The 12,392-nt window shown below is 41.6% G+C and overlaps 1 pseudogene across 1 annotated transcript; it reads left to right on the top strand.

Moving 5' to 3' along the window:
- Nucleotides 1–2,503: 2,503 nt before the first annotated feature.
- LOC106580256 (serine/threonine-protein kinase N2-like) lies at nt 2,504–9,983 on the top strand (annotated as a pseudogene). The gene is made up of 11 exons (XR_014381818.1): nt 2,504–2,808; nt 2,901–2,992; nt 3,146–3,322; nt 3,415–3,477; nt 3,583–3,659; nt 3,836–3,896; nt 4,479–4,560; nt 4,953–4,969; nt 6,040–6,130; nt 6,259–6,342; nt 7,245–9,983. The product of XR_014381818.1 is annotated as a serine/threonine-protein kinase N2-like (transcript).
- The last annotated feature ends 2,409 nt before the right edge of the window (nt 9,984–12,392 follow it).

The following is a 12,392-nucleotide window of genomic DNA, read 5'->3' as shown; positions in this document are numbered from 1 at the left end:
GTTTAAGATTGGAAAAACAGCATCAGGTTCTTGGTTTTTACACTGGAACATTTGTTTTCGTTTTTATGCTATGTGTGTTTGAGGAATTGCATACAGGCTCCCTACAGGATCCCCTCCCCCGAGGGACAATGACAAAGTTGTTTACTCTTCTCCCTTTCCTCCTCAACCTCCTCATCCTTACTTAAGCCGGCCTCCCTAACAGGTAACCACTCTCTTCAAATCTTACAGATATTTTATGTATGTTTATGGATCTGAGGTAAAAGCAGAATGATAATATTTATTTTAAGGTCTGTTCCCCTGATAAATGTAACATTTTACAGGCACATTTGAGGTCAGGCTTCTGGGATGTGAGGACTTGGGATGTGAGGACTTGCCAGGACGAGGCCAAATAACCAGTGCATCTTCTGCTCCGGATAGCCCAACAGATTCCAAAGTTGACAGCCAACCTGATCACACTGAAGACCTCTTCTGTAAGTTCCTGTATAAAGGACCTTAGCCCTACTCATCCTTAGTCCTATATTGAACATCCACTACCTCCTCCTCTCCTGCGGGGAGTGTACTGTGTATGTATGTTATTAAGTGCCCAGAGGGCTTGTGACTTCTTTGTTGAAGCTGTAGTTGTCGTGTTTGAATATCCCAAGTACTGTACCTGTAGAACCAGCTCTTCTACATGTTATTGTAGTCAAGGAAATTTAGGACAGTAATATCTGACTTTGTGTCTGGCAGTGGAGATGAGTGCAGTGTTGAAACTGGATAACAGAGTGGTGGGTTGTACCCACTGCAAACGCCTGAACAAGCAGTCCTGGAGACAAGGCTTCAGCATCCAACTGGAGCGGGCAAGTAGTGTCAATAGAGTGGGCGATTGATATTCTCATTGAAGTGGAAAGGGTGACTAGTAGAGCTAGTTCTTTTACAGAACACCAGGAGGAGCCATTGTACTTCCCCTACCTGGTTGAATGGGAACTCAATGGAATGTGTTGTACATAGTCTGAACATGTCTATATTGGTAAAAGGTCATATTAATTCTCAGTTGGGAGATTATACATATATTTCATATTTGGACCCCCACAGTCTCGGGAGCTGGGGATTGGGGTCTTCTGGCAAGAATGGAGGGTGACGTGTGCAGTCAAGTACCTGCGCCTGGAAGAGTTCCTGGACAACCAACAACATTTTCTGTGTTTGTGCCTGGAGCCCCAGGGTACACTGTTCACTGAGGTGTGATTTGTTTATAGTTCCGAATATGAGATGGAATAGCCACAGTGCGGCCTATCAATCAGATATCCATATGTAACACACTACTTGTTATTTTTCTGGTGGCTTTGCAGATGAATTTAGTCAAACCTGTGATTGAGCGCCAACCCAATCAAAGGTGCATTTTCTCAAAAGAGAAAGTTACTCTATGTCACCTGCCTTGGCCCTTTAGTCACAGATCGAATAGGCCTACTCATGTTACTGTTGATGATAGGTACAGTATATTGGGTTGATGGATTGAACTCAGTGTTCTTTTCCCTCCACTCAGGGAAGAACTTCCTACGTGTTGCCCAGATGAACAGGAACTTTGCCACATGGGGCCATCTGATGATGAGTGTCCTGCCTCAATGCAGTTCCATCACCACTTTGAGTCTGCCTACTTCCTCTGATGTTGTGGTCAACCCGCCACTTTCCACCAATAAGGCCACTCTCAACCCCCTTACTGCCAGGGTGAGAGAAAGCACAGTGCTGCCCATGCAAACACAATACAGACGTGTGCATTAAGAACATCAACTCTAAAACAGGTATTGTGTGTTGTGTATTTATAAGAATATTTGGTTATGGGAGTATATGTAATATCACTATCACTGCATGATTTCCCTGACTATATACATGACCATCACTGTGTTTCTCTTGATCTGCAGTGACGTGCCGGTGATTAGGCTTAACATAAGTGAAGAGCAGTCATCTAAAACGTCTACCACTGACCAGGGAAGATGCATCCCCAACATGATCTCAACAGCACCGAAAACACCACATATTCCTACTCTGACAGAAAAAGTGGTGAACACCTCTACCAGCTCCACAGAACAAAAAACTGTGGTAGTCAAATGCCATTTTGGTAGAGTCATGCGCAAAGAGTTTTTTTTAGAAGACTTTGATGAAATATTATTCAAATGGATGACTGGTTTTGTGGAAATTCTTACATAGGGACACTCAGTCAATCTTAAACCAATTGTTTATTGATTTAAGATTGTTTATTGTCAGTGCGCTGGAGAGGTTCCAACAAACTTAATGCACCATAGTGAATGTCTGTCAGGAGTTCTGCTGGGGCAGACCCAGCAGTTGTCTTATATATGGCTATACACAGACAAGTCATATTTGCATAATTTAGCTTAATTAACTCATCATTACTGTTTTGTTTCATTCATGTGACCGACCAATACTGGTTCATAACATGTGACAGACCAATACCTCACGAGGCTTCTTCTCTCTAAGCTGAGACCTTGAAACTGAGATATCTTTCGTTCTGAAAACAAGGTCTGGGTGTACTGCCAAATTGCAGCTGCTGTAAGGATTTGTTCAGTCAGTCACTTGCATGAACACAAAAATTGGTTTATAGAAAAGCACAAACATAGAACTTAGAAAGAGCTAAATAGAAAAGCACAAGTATGACATTTCCATCGCACTGGCCTTGGTGTCCATGGTTCTAGCTTTGTAACATATCTGTCTGCCCCTTTTCAGTCCTCCATTGAAAACTACACAACAGAGAGAGCAAGGATGCAGATGGAAGATTTCAAATGTATCTCTGTCCTGGGAAGAGGACACTTTGGAAAGGTCCAGTGTTTTTTGCCAACACAACATGTTACAATATTATATGATTTTGCATAGCCCACTGCATCATGTACTCCAATATTCACCCTATCCAGGTACTTCTAGCTGACTTTAAGAAGACAGGAAAACTCTACGTCATCAAAGCCTTGAAGAAGAGGCACATTGTGACCCGTGATGAAGAAGACAGGTTAGTGTTCTTTAAGAATAGGAGACATAATGATATAGTATACCATACAATGGATAGGCTTGCTCACTTAACACACATACAGTAGTACTGTAGTGATACCCACAGATAATAACTTATTTACAGTAAGAAATTCTCTCTCTGATGGCTTGACAGCCTTATGTGTGAGAGGAGGATCTTCGAGATAATCAACGCGTCGAGGCACCCTTTTCTGGTCAACCTGCACGGCTGCTTCCAGACCAGTGAGCATGCGTGTTTTGTCATGGAGTAGTCACCAGGGGGCGACCTCCTGATCCATATCCACAATAACGCCTTCTCTGAGGTGCAGACCAGGTGAGTTGTACCTTACAAACACACACTTATCAGTGCAAATTTGGATTGCCCTGATTTCTCTTAGATTTTCTTGACTTTTCTTTAGGTTACAGGTTATACTTAGCGTGTGTTTTTCTGGGTCTAGAGTTCCTGCATCTGAATAAGATAGTTTATTGGTAAGTCGCGTCTGCGTCATTTGACTTACGGGTATTATAAACCAGCGCTAAATACAGCTATAGCTTGCATCTGCAGCTTATTTAAATTGGATGTGTTTTACACAGGAATTTGAAGTTGGACAACTTGCTGATAGACGCAGACGGATTTGTTAAAATCACAGACTTTGGACTTTGTAAAGAAGGTAAATTATGGTTTATCGTATCTCAGACAGAGTATGTGGGTATGTGTGGAAATTACATATTACAAACTGTGTGTGTGTGTGTGTGTGTGTGTGTGTGTGTGTGTGTGTGTGTGTGTGTGTGTGTGTGTGTGTGTGTGTGTAGTTAAACACTGCTCTATCTGCTGTTGACCTGGCAGGGATGGGGCATGGCGACCGGACGTCAACATTCTGTGGAATTCCAGAGTTCCTGGGCCCAGATTCACAAAACCTTCTTCAGAAGAAATGTCTTCTTAACTGCCATTTTAGACTTATGAAGAAAGTTAAGCAAAGTTGCTATTCCTCAAAAAGCTTGTTCTTGGAAATGTTCTTGCGCTATTTCTTATGTTTCTCCTTAAGCAAAAAGTTAAGAATAAATTAGATTATTGAAAATAAGGTTTTTGGATTTGTTCTTAGCTGAACCCTTGTCTTAAACTCAGGGTAGTGAGAGAATACACTCATGAAAGCAATTGAACATGTTTAATTCAGTCACAAACTTCATCTGAAAGTTTTAGTATTGATTATTTGAAACCCAATAACATGTTTTAGAACTGTAATCTCAGTAGGAAATATGCTAACATGATTGCCATTGATAGCTAGCTAAATCGGTTGCCTAGTAACACACATCTTAAGAAGATTCGGAATAAGATATTTGAGAACTTTGTAAGAAAATCATTGAATCTTAAGATATTGTTGAGGAGATGCACTTACGAACTATCTTATGAACTATTTCGTTTTTTCTTAAGAAGCTTCTTAACTAATTACGTAAGAAGTGTTTTGTGAATCTGGGCCCTGGCGCCTGAGGTGCTTAACTGAAGATAACTACACACAAGCTGTGGACTGGTGGGGAATGGATGTCCTTATCTTTGAGATGCTTGTGGGAGAGGTAAGTGATAAACACACCAAAAACGCACTCCCTAAAACACAGACAGACTAAACACTTTGTCACGAACAAGCAACACAAACAGACATATGCATACAAACACACAATAACACACACACTATACACACATGTACACATGGATTTTGTGTTATAGATATGTGGTAGTAGAGTAGAGGCATGAGGGCACACACTTAATATGTTGTGAAATCTGTTGTGAATGTATTGTAATGTTTTTAAAATGCATAACTACCTTAATTTTGCTGGACCCCAGGAAGAGCAGCTAATGGGGATCCATAATAAATACAAATACAAATACACAGATATGTAATGTTTTATAGTTTCTATGACTGGCCATAAAACAGAATAAAGCCTTCCCTCTATCAATCTTTTGCCAGTCTCCATTCCCAGGAGAAGATGAACTGGGAAGGCTGGGATTCTCTGCCTCTAACCCTATTACAGGGGCTGAGTCACTGGCTTACTGGTGTTCTTCCATGCCGTCCCTAGGAGGGGTGCATCACTTGAATGGGTTGAGTCACTGACGTGGTCTTCCTGTCTGGGTTGGCGCCCCCCCTTGGGTTGTGCCGTAGCGGAGATCTTTGTGGGCTATACTCGGCCTTGTCTCAGGATGGTAAGTTGGTGGTTGAAGATATCCCTCTAGTGAGGGGGGCTGTGCTTTGGCAAAGTGGGTGGGGTTATATCCTGCCTGTTTGGCCCTGTCCGGGGGTATCATCAGATGGGGCCACAGTGTCTCCTGACCCCTCCTGTCTCAGCCTCCAGTATTTACACTGCATTAGTTTATGTGTTGGGGGACTAGGGTCAGTCTGTTATATCTGGAGTATTTCTCCTGTCTTATCCGGTGTCCTGTGTGAATTTAAGTATGCTCTCTCTAATTCTCTCTTTCTTTCTTTCTCTCTCTCGGAGGACCTGAGCCCTAGGACCATGCCTCAGGACTACCTGGCATGATGACTCCTTTCTGTCCCCAGTCCACCTGGCCGTGCTGCTACTCCAGTTTCAACTGTTCTGCCTGCGGCTATGGAACCCTGACCTGTTCACCGGACGTGCTACCTGTCCCAGACCTGCTGTTTTCAACTCTCTAGAGACAGCAGGAGCGGTAGAGATACTCTCAATGATCGGCTATGAAAAGCCAACTGACATTTACTCTTGAGGTGCTGACTTGTTGCACCCTCGACAGCTACTGTGATTATTATTATTTGACCATGCTGGTCATTTATGAACATTTGAACATCTTGGCCATGTTCTGTTATAATCTCCACCCGGCACAGCCAGAAGAGGTCTGGCCACCCCTCATAGCCTGGTTCCTCTCTAGGTTTCTTCCTAGGTTTTGGCCTTTCTAGGGAGTTTTTCCTAGCCACTGTGCTTCTACACCTGCATTACTTGCTGTTTGGGGTTTTAGGCTGGGTTTCTGTACAGCACTTTGAGATATCAGCTGATGTAAGAAGGGCTATATAAGTACATTTGATTTGATGAAGAGGAGGTGCTTGACAGCATAGTTAATGATGATGTTCATTATCCTGGATGCCTCTCTCCAGACTCCATCTCCATCAATCAAAAGGTAACCACCCCTCTTTCTCTTCTCATTTTGTCTCTCATATTTGTATATATTTGGAAACCGTTCAGAAAGAGTTTTGTTATGAAGATACCAGTGTTTGTTTTGAACCCTCACCCTGTCTGTACATGCAGCTTCTTAAGAGGAATACAGAGAAAAGACTGGGAGCTGGAGAGGGGGACGGAAATGAAGTCAAGGGCGAGCAATTTTTCAAGCTAGTTTAGTTCAAGTCATTTTCAATCAATGCTTTTAGATATACATTACTGTTCAAAATGGTTTATCATATCTCAGACAGAGCATCCCGGAGTTGCCTCTTCACTGTTGAGGCTGGTGTTTTGCGGGTACTATTTAATGAAGTTGCCAGTTGAGGACTTGTGAGGCATCTGTTTCTCAAACTATACACTCTAATGTACTTGTCCTTTTGCTCAGTTGTGCACCGACGCCTCCCACTCCTCTTTCTATTCTGGTTAGAGCCAGTTTGTGCTGTTCTGTGAAGGGAGTAGTACACAGCGTTGTACGAGATCTTTAGTTTCTTGGCAATTTCTCGCATGGAATAGCCTTCATTTCTCAGAACAAGAACAGACTGACGAGTTTCAGAAGAAAGCTCTTTGTTTCTGGCCATTCTGTAATCAAACCCACAAATGCTGATGCTCCAAATACGCAACTAGTCTAAAGAAGGCCACTTTATTGCTTCTTTAATCAGGACAACAGTTTTCAGCTGTGCTAACATAATTGCAAAAGGGTTTTCTAATGATCAATTAGCCTTTTAAAATGATAAACTTGGATTAGCTAACACAACGTGCCATTGGAACACAGGAGTGATGGTTGCTGATAATGGGCCTCTGTACGCCAATGTAGATATTCCATTAAAAATCTGCCGTTTCCAGCTACAATAGTCATTTACAACATTAACAATGTCTACACTGTATTCCTGATCAATTTTATGTTATTTTAATGGACAGAAAATGTGCTTTTCTTTGAAAAACAAGGACATTTCTAAGTGACCCCAAACTTTTGAACGGTAGTGTAGATGCATCAACCGTATCTTTGAGATGCTTGTGGGAGAATAACTTATATTTTGTAACTTAACCCATATGTACTGTATCTATTTGACCAACAGACTATAGACTGGGATGCACTGCTAGCAAAAAAAATTAAACCTCCGTTCCTGCCAAAAATCAAGGAGTCTGTGGACGTCAGTAACTTTTGCAGCGAGTTCACGACTCTCCAGCCAACCCTGCCACTTCCTCCCGTGTCCTGCAGCCTCTCACCTGAGCAGCAGGATGCCTTCACAGACTGACTTCTCAGCTCTGCATGGATGAAGCAGTCAGAGACAGAGGGTTGCATCCAGGTCATGAAACGGTTGAATGAACAGTTCCCTAGCACAACCTTGACTGAATGTATGACACCCCAATGGTACATAGATGAGGCAGACTGTCATCAAAGTCAACATCAACAAACCCAAATAAGCAGGATAAATGAATGCAACCTTGGTATTGTTGTGCCATGAATGAGTCTGACGTCCTGGTTCTATGACTGTTTCATTGTTTATAGTACCCAGTGACATCCAAAAATGAACACTACTGTGTAATGCTCTCTTGAATGGATTTCACTCAAATGAAAATGGCTGCCATCTACAAAACATAAAGGAATTTGATGAGAGGTCTATGGGGACATAATTTGGCATGCTTTGTGGCCTTTGCTTATTTTGCTATTATCATGGGGACCACTCTGTCCCCATCAGAAAGATACACGCTGCTGTTTCTATGCTTCACTGTGAGAGTCTTTGCCCACTGCCTTGACTGAGCAAATGAAAAAGGCTGTTTATTCTTGTTACAATACGTCCTTTTCAAAAAAGAAATTGCGTCTTTAGATGAAAAATGCCATGTTCTCATACAGTGGCAAGAAAAAGTATGTGAACCCTTTGGAATTTTCTGGATTTCTGCATACATTTTACATACAATTTCATCTGATCTTCATCTAAGTCACAACAATAGACAAACACAGTCTGCTTAAACTAATAACACACAAACAATTATAATTTTTCATGTCTATATTGAATACACCATTTAAACATTCAGTGTAGGTTGGAAAAAGTATGTGAACTCCTAGGCTAATGACTTCTCCAAAAGATAATTGGAGTCAGGAGTCAACTAACCTTGAGTCGAATCAATGAGACGAGATTGGAGATTTTGGTTAGAGCTGCCCTGCCCCATAAAAAACACTCACAAAATTTGAGTTTGCTATTCACAAGAAGCATTGCCTGATGTGAACCATGCCTCGAACAAAAGAGATCTCAGAAGACCTAAGATTAAGAATTGTTGCCTTGCATAAAGCTGGAAAGGGTTTCAAAAGTATCTCTAAAAGTCAGTCCACTGTAAGACAAATTGCTATAAATGGAGAAATTTCAGCACTGTTGCTACTCTCCCTAGGACTGGCCGTCCTGCAAAGATGACTGCAAGAACACAGCGCAGAATGCTCAATGAGGCTAAGAAGGATCCTAGTGTCAGCTAAAGACTTACAGAAATCTCTGGAAGATGCTAACGTCTCTGTTGACGAGTCTACAATACGTAAAACACTAAATAAGAATGGTGTTCATGGGAAGACACCATTGAAGAAGCCCCTGTCCAAAAAACATTGCTGCACGTCTGAAGCACCTCGATGTTCCACTGCGCTGCTGGCAAAATATTCTGTGGACAGATGAAACTAAAGTTGTGTTGTTTGGAAGGAACACACAACACTATGTCTGGAGAAAAAAAGGCACAGCACACAACATCAAAACCTCATGCCAACTGTAAACTATGGTGGAGGGAGGGAGCATCATGGTTTGGGGCTGCTTTGCGGCCTTAGGGTCTGGACAGCTTGCTATCAGACGGGAAAATGAATTCCCAAGTTTATCAAGACATTTTGCAGGAGAATGTAAGGCTATCTGTCTGACAATTGAACCTCAACAGAAGTTAGGTGATGCAGCAGGACAACAACAAAGACAGATGTAAATCAACAACAGAATGCCTTAAATAGAAGAAAATACACTTTCTGGAGTGGCCCAGTCAGTCCTGACCTCCACCCAATTGAGATGCTGTGGCATGACCTCAACTGAGCGGTTCACACCAGACATCCCAAGAATATTGTGGAATTGAAACAGTTTTGTAAAGAGGAATAGTCCAAAATTCCTCCTGACCGTTGTGCAGGTCTGATACGCAACTACAGAAAACATTTGGTTGAGGTTACTGCTGCCAAAGGAGGGTCAACCTGTTATTAAATCCAAGGGTTCACATACTTTTCCCAACCTGCACTGTGAATGTTTACATAGTGTTCAATATAGACATGAAAAATGATAATTGTGTGTTATTAGTTTAAGCAGACGGTGTTTGTCTATTGTTGTGACTTAGATGAAGATCAGATAAAATGTTATGACCAATTTGTGCAGAAATCCAGGTAATTCTAAGGGTTCACATACTTTTTCTTCCCAATGTACCTGGGTCCAGTCATTCCCTATCAGCAAGGTGTGCTACTAACATATCTACCTACCAGCCAATGTATTTTTAGTGTGACTTAAATGTGCATGGCACCCTTGTTGTGAACTTAGTTTTATGTAAACATTTGAATTTTGAGAGAAGCCATTAAATAACGTAGCCATATGAATGAATAAACCAATACTGTGGGTTTGAGCACTTATAATGCAATGAGTGAGATTGAAAAGTGAAAGGCTGACAGTTGATTATGATGGTACAATATTTATTTTGCTATTAAAATGGTTCAATAGTTGCTGCTAATAATTATGCATTACCATATGAATGTCTGTGGATTACCACAGCAATTAATGTAAATGAGATAAAATTAATGCATATTCATGTGATCACTAGTGTTTCCAATTGAGTGTAAAACATTTTATCAAAGAATACAGGTACTAATTCATCAAGCGTTTCAACATAAAAAACTGAGTACATAATTTGTTCACTATGACACACTCAATGTCTCAGTTAAACAAAAGCAATTGCAGAGCCTTCAGAGGCATGCAGAGGCCAATTCGAGCTCCGTACCGCATCGCCATGTGCCTCCCACAATGTGTAACAATGCAGAGGGCTCTGTATAGCTCCACATTGACATGATTGGTTGGTGGTAGAAAACACAAACTCACTTCCTATGCAACAGCTCTGCACTGCTCCGGGAAGCGCAAGAAGTATGAATGCCCTGACTTCTGCTGAGGCCATATCACTGTGAATGCTGCATGGCCAATGCAGACGTCAGATAGACCATGCGCTCAGATGCACAATGCACTTCTCTCTCCAGAATGCGCTCTCTCCTGACAATTTGTGCACGTTCATTGTTTCATTACTTCATTGTGTGAGTTGTTTGGGTTTGATTGTTAGTGTATATCAATTCCCCATTACATATATCACCAGCAGTACATTTACCGTTAATTCCTAATCTACAATGTTTGTTACTTTGGTTATGGTAATTTCTGTTAATGCATTCAATATTATTATTCCAGGCTTCCAGTTATTGTCGGAATAGAAACATTGTTTGCAGAGTGCACAACCTATGCTACACTTGTGAGAAACAAGTTTTGTCAATTTAGTTGGTGTGCTCCTGTCAATGTTGAGTAAGGACACGCACACATAGAAGTAGGTTTATAGGCTACCTGGCCTGTGTGCAAATGTAGGCATATAAATGTGCTCATTTGGGGATCTGATAATATTTCTGATTGGCTTAACGCACACGACTCATAATGACCTGTGGAGCTTCCAAAGTAATGTTTTCTTCACCTCAAACAACAAGCAAACAAAGTCTGTTTTTACATCCATTGAGAATTACAATAGTTCCTCGTTAACCACTCAGCATGATTGGGAAAAATGTCATGCTCTGATTCAGTGAAAACGTCACAAAATAGGCCTACCTGATTACTTCTTATCAGTGCTTGACCTGGACTGAAATAGGTTCCGGTATTCATTTTGGGTGCTGGTACTGTTTATTTTTAGGTACAAAGGAGCACCACAATACTTTTGAGCTAATATTCTATAAGAGGAACAGGAGCTCAAGCAGTAGAACATTTTAGTTGCTGGTACTCAGCTCCAGTGAGCTCCTGCCCAAGTCAAGCAAATGCTTGTCCCTTGTGCAAATAGCCTACAGCTGTGTCTGTTCGAAGTTCACTGGTGCTGGAAACCCTGAGGGCCCAGAATATTTTATACAATGTTGCAAGTTCGCTAGTGCAAGCTTTACTGAAGCATATATCACTTGTTGGCCAATCATTCTGTGCTGGCACAGATCTACTACTCATGAGAATCCTCTCAGGATCCTTCCCCCTTGACCCATCTTCCTCTAATTTCTTCACTGTCTCAGCATATGACACCATATGCACTGCTCTAACCCTGGTAACCTCAAGCTGCCTCTCTCTCACCGGACACTTCTGACCCCCAGCCCCATGGGCACTCCTACAATGAACACATACCGCTTCTTTCCCAAATACTACACAATCTTTTGTCTCATGCCCCTTCTGCACACTTCTCACACCTAGGAACCTCTGTGCTCCTGTAACAGACGTTAATTGCACTCTCCTTGCATTGTGTTTAGTTCAAATAAATCACCCCAGCCAGTGGTTCTAGTTGAGCGTTATTTATTATGTGATTAAATAGGAAACAGCACGTTAGTTGTGCAGGGATTAATGATGTTGATGGCTGTCGATGGTAAAATCCTTTGCATCACATTTTCATACGTGACATTCACGATCTTCCCCATCTGCAAGCCGGTCCAATAACAACACGCCTTATTGTCATCAGAATTGAACCAATCAGTAAGAGTGCTTGAACATTAAATACACATTTCTTCAGAGGCAAGTGGAAACATAACGAACCCTGTTACATTCTCCCCTGCTGAATTCCACTTGCATACTATAAAGAAATAATAAAAATAAAATCAGGTATGCAATACACATATAACTCAGCAAAAAAAGAAACTTAATTAACATGTGTAAATATTTGTATGAACATAACAAGATTCAACAACTGAGACATAAACTGAACAAGTTCCACAGACATGTGACTAACAGAAATGGAATAATGTGTCCCTGAACAAAGGGGGGGTTAAAATCAAAAGTAACAGTCAGTATCTGGTGTGGCCACCAGCTGCATTAAGTACTGCAGTGCATCTCCTCCTCATGGACTGCACCAGATTTGCCAGTTCTTGCTGTGAGATGTTACCCCACTCTTCCACCAAAGCACCTGTAAGTTCCCGGACATTTCTGGAGAGAATGGCCCTAGCCCTCACC

Source organism: Salmo salar, chromosome 20 (genome assembly GCF_965601325.2).
Source record: "Salmo salar chromosome 20, fSalSal1, whole genome shotgun sequence".
Taxonomy (NCBI): Eukaryota; Metazoa; Chordata; class Actinopteri; order Salmoniformes; family Salmonidae; genus Salmo; species Salmo salar.
This window is presented reverse-complemented; position numbering and strand designations above follow the sequence as displayed.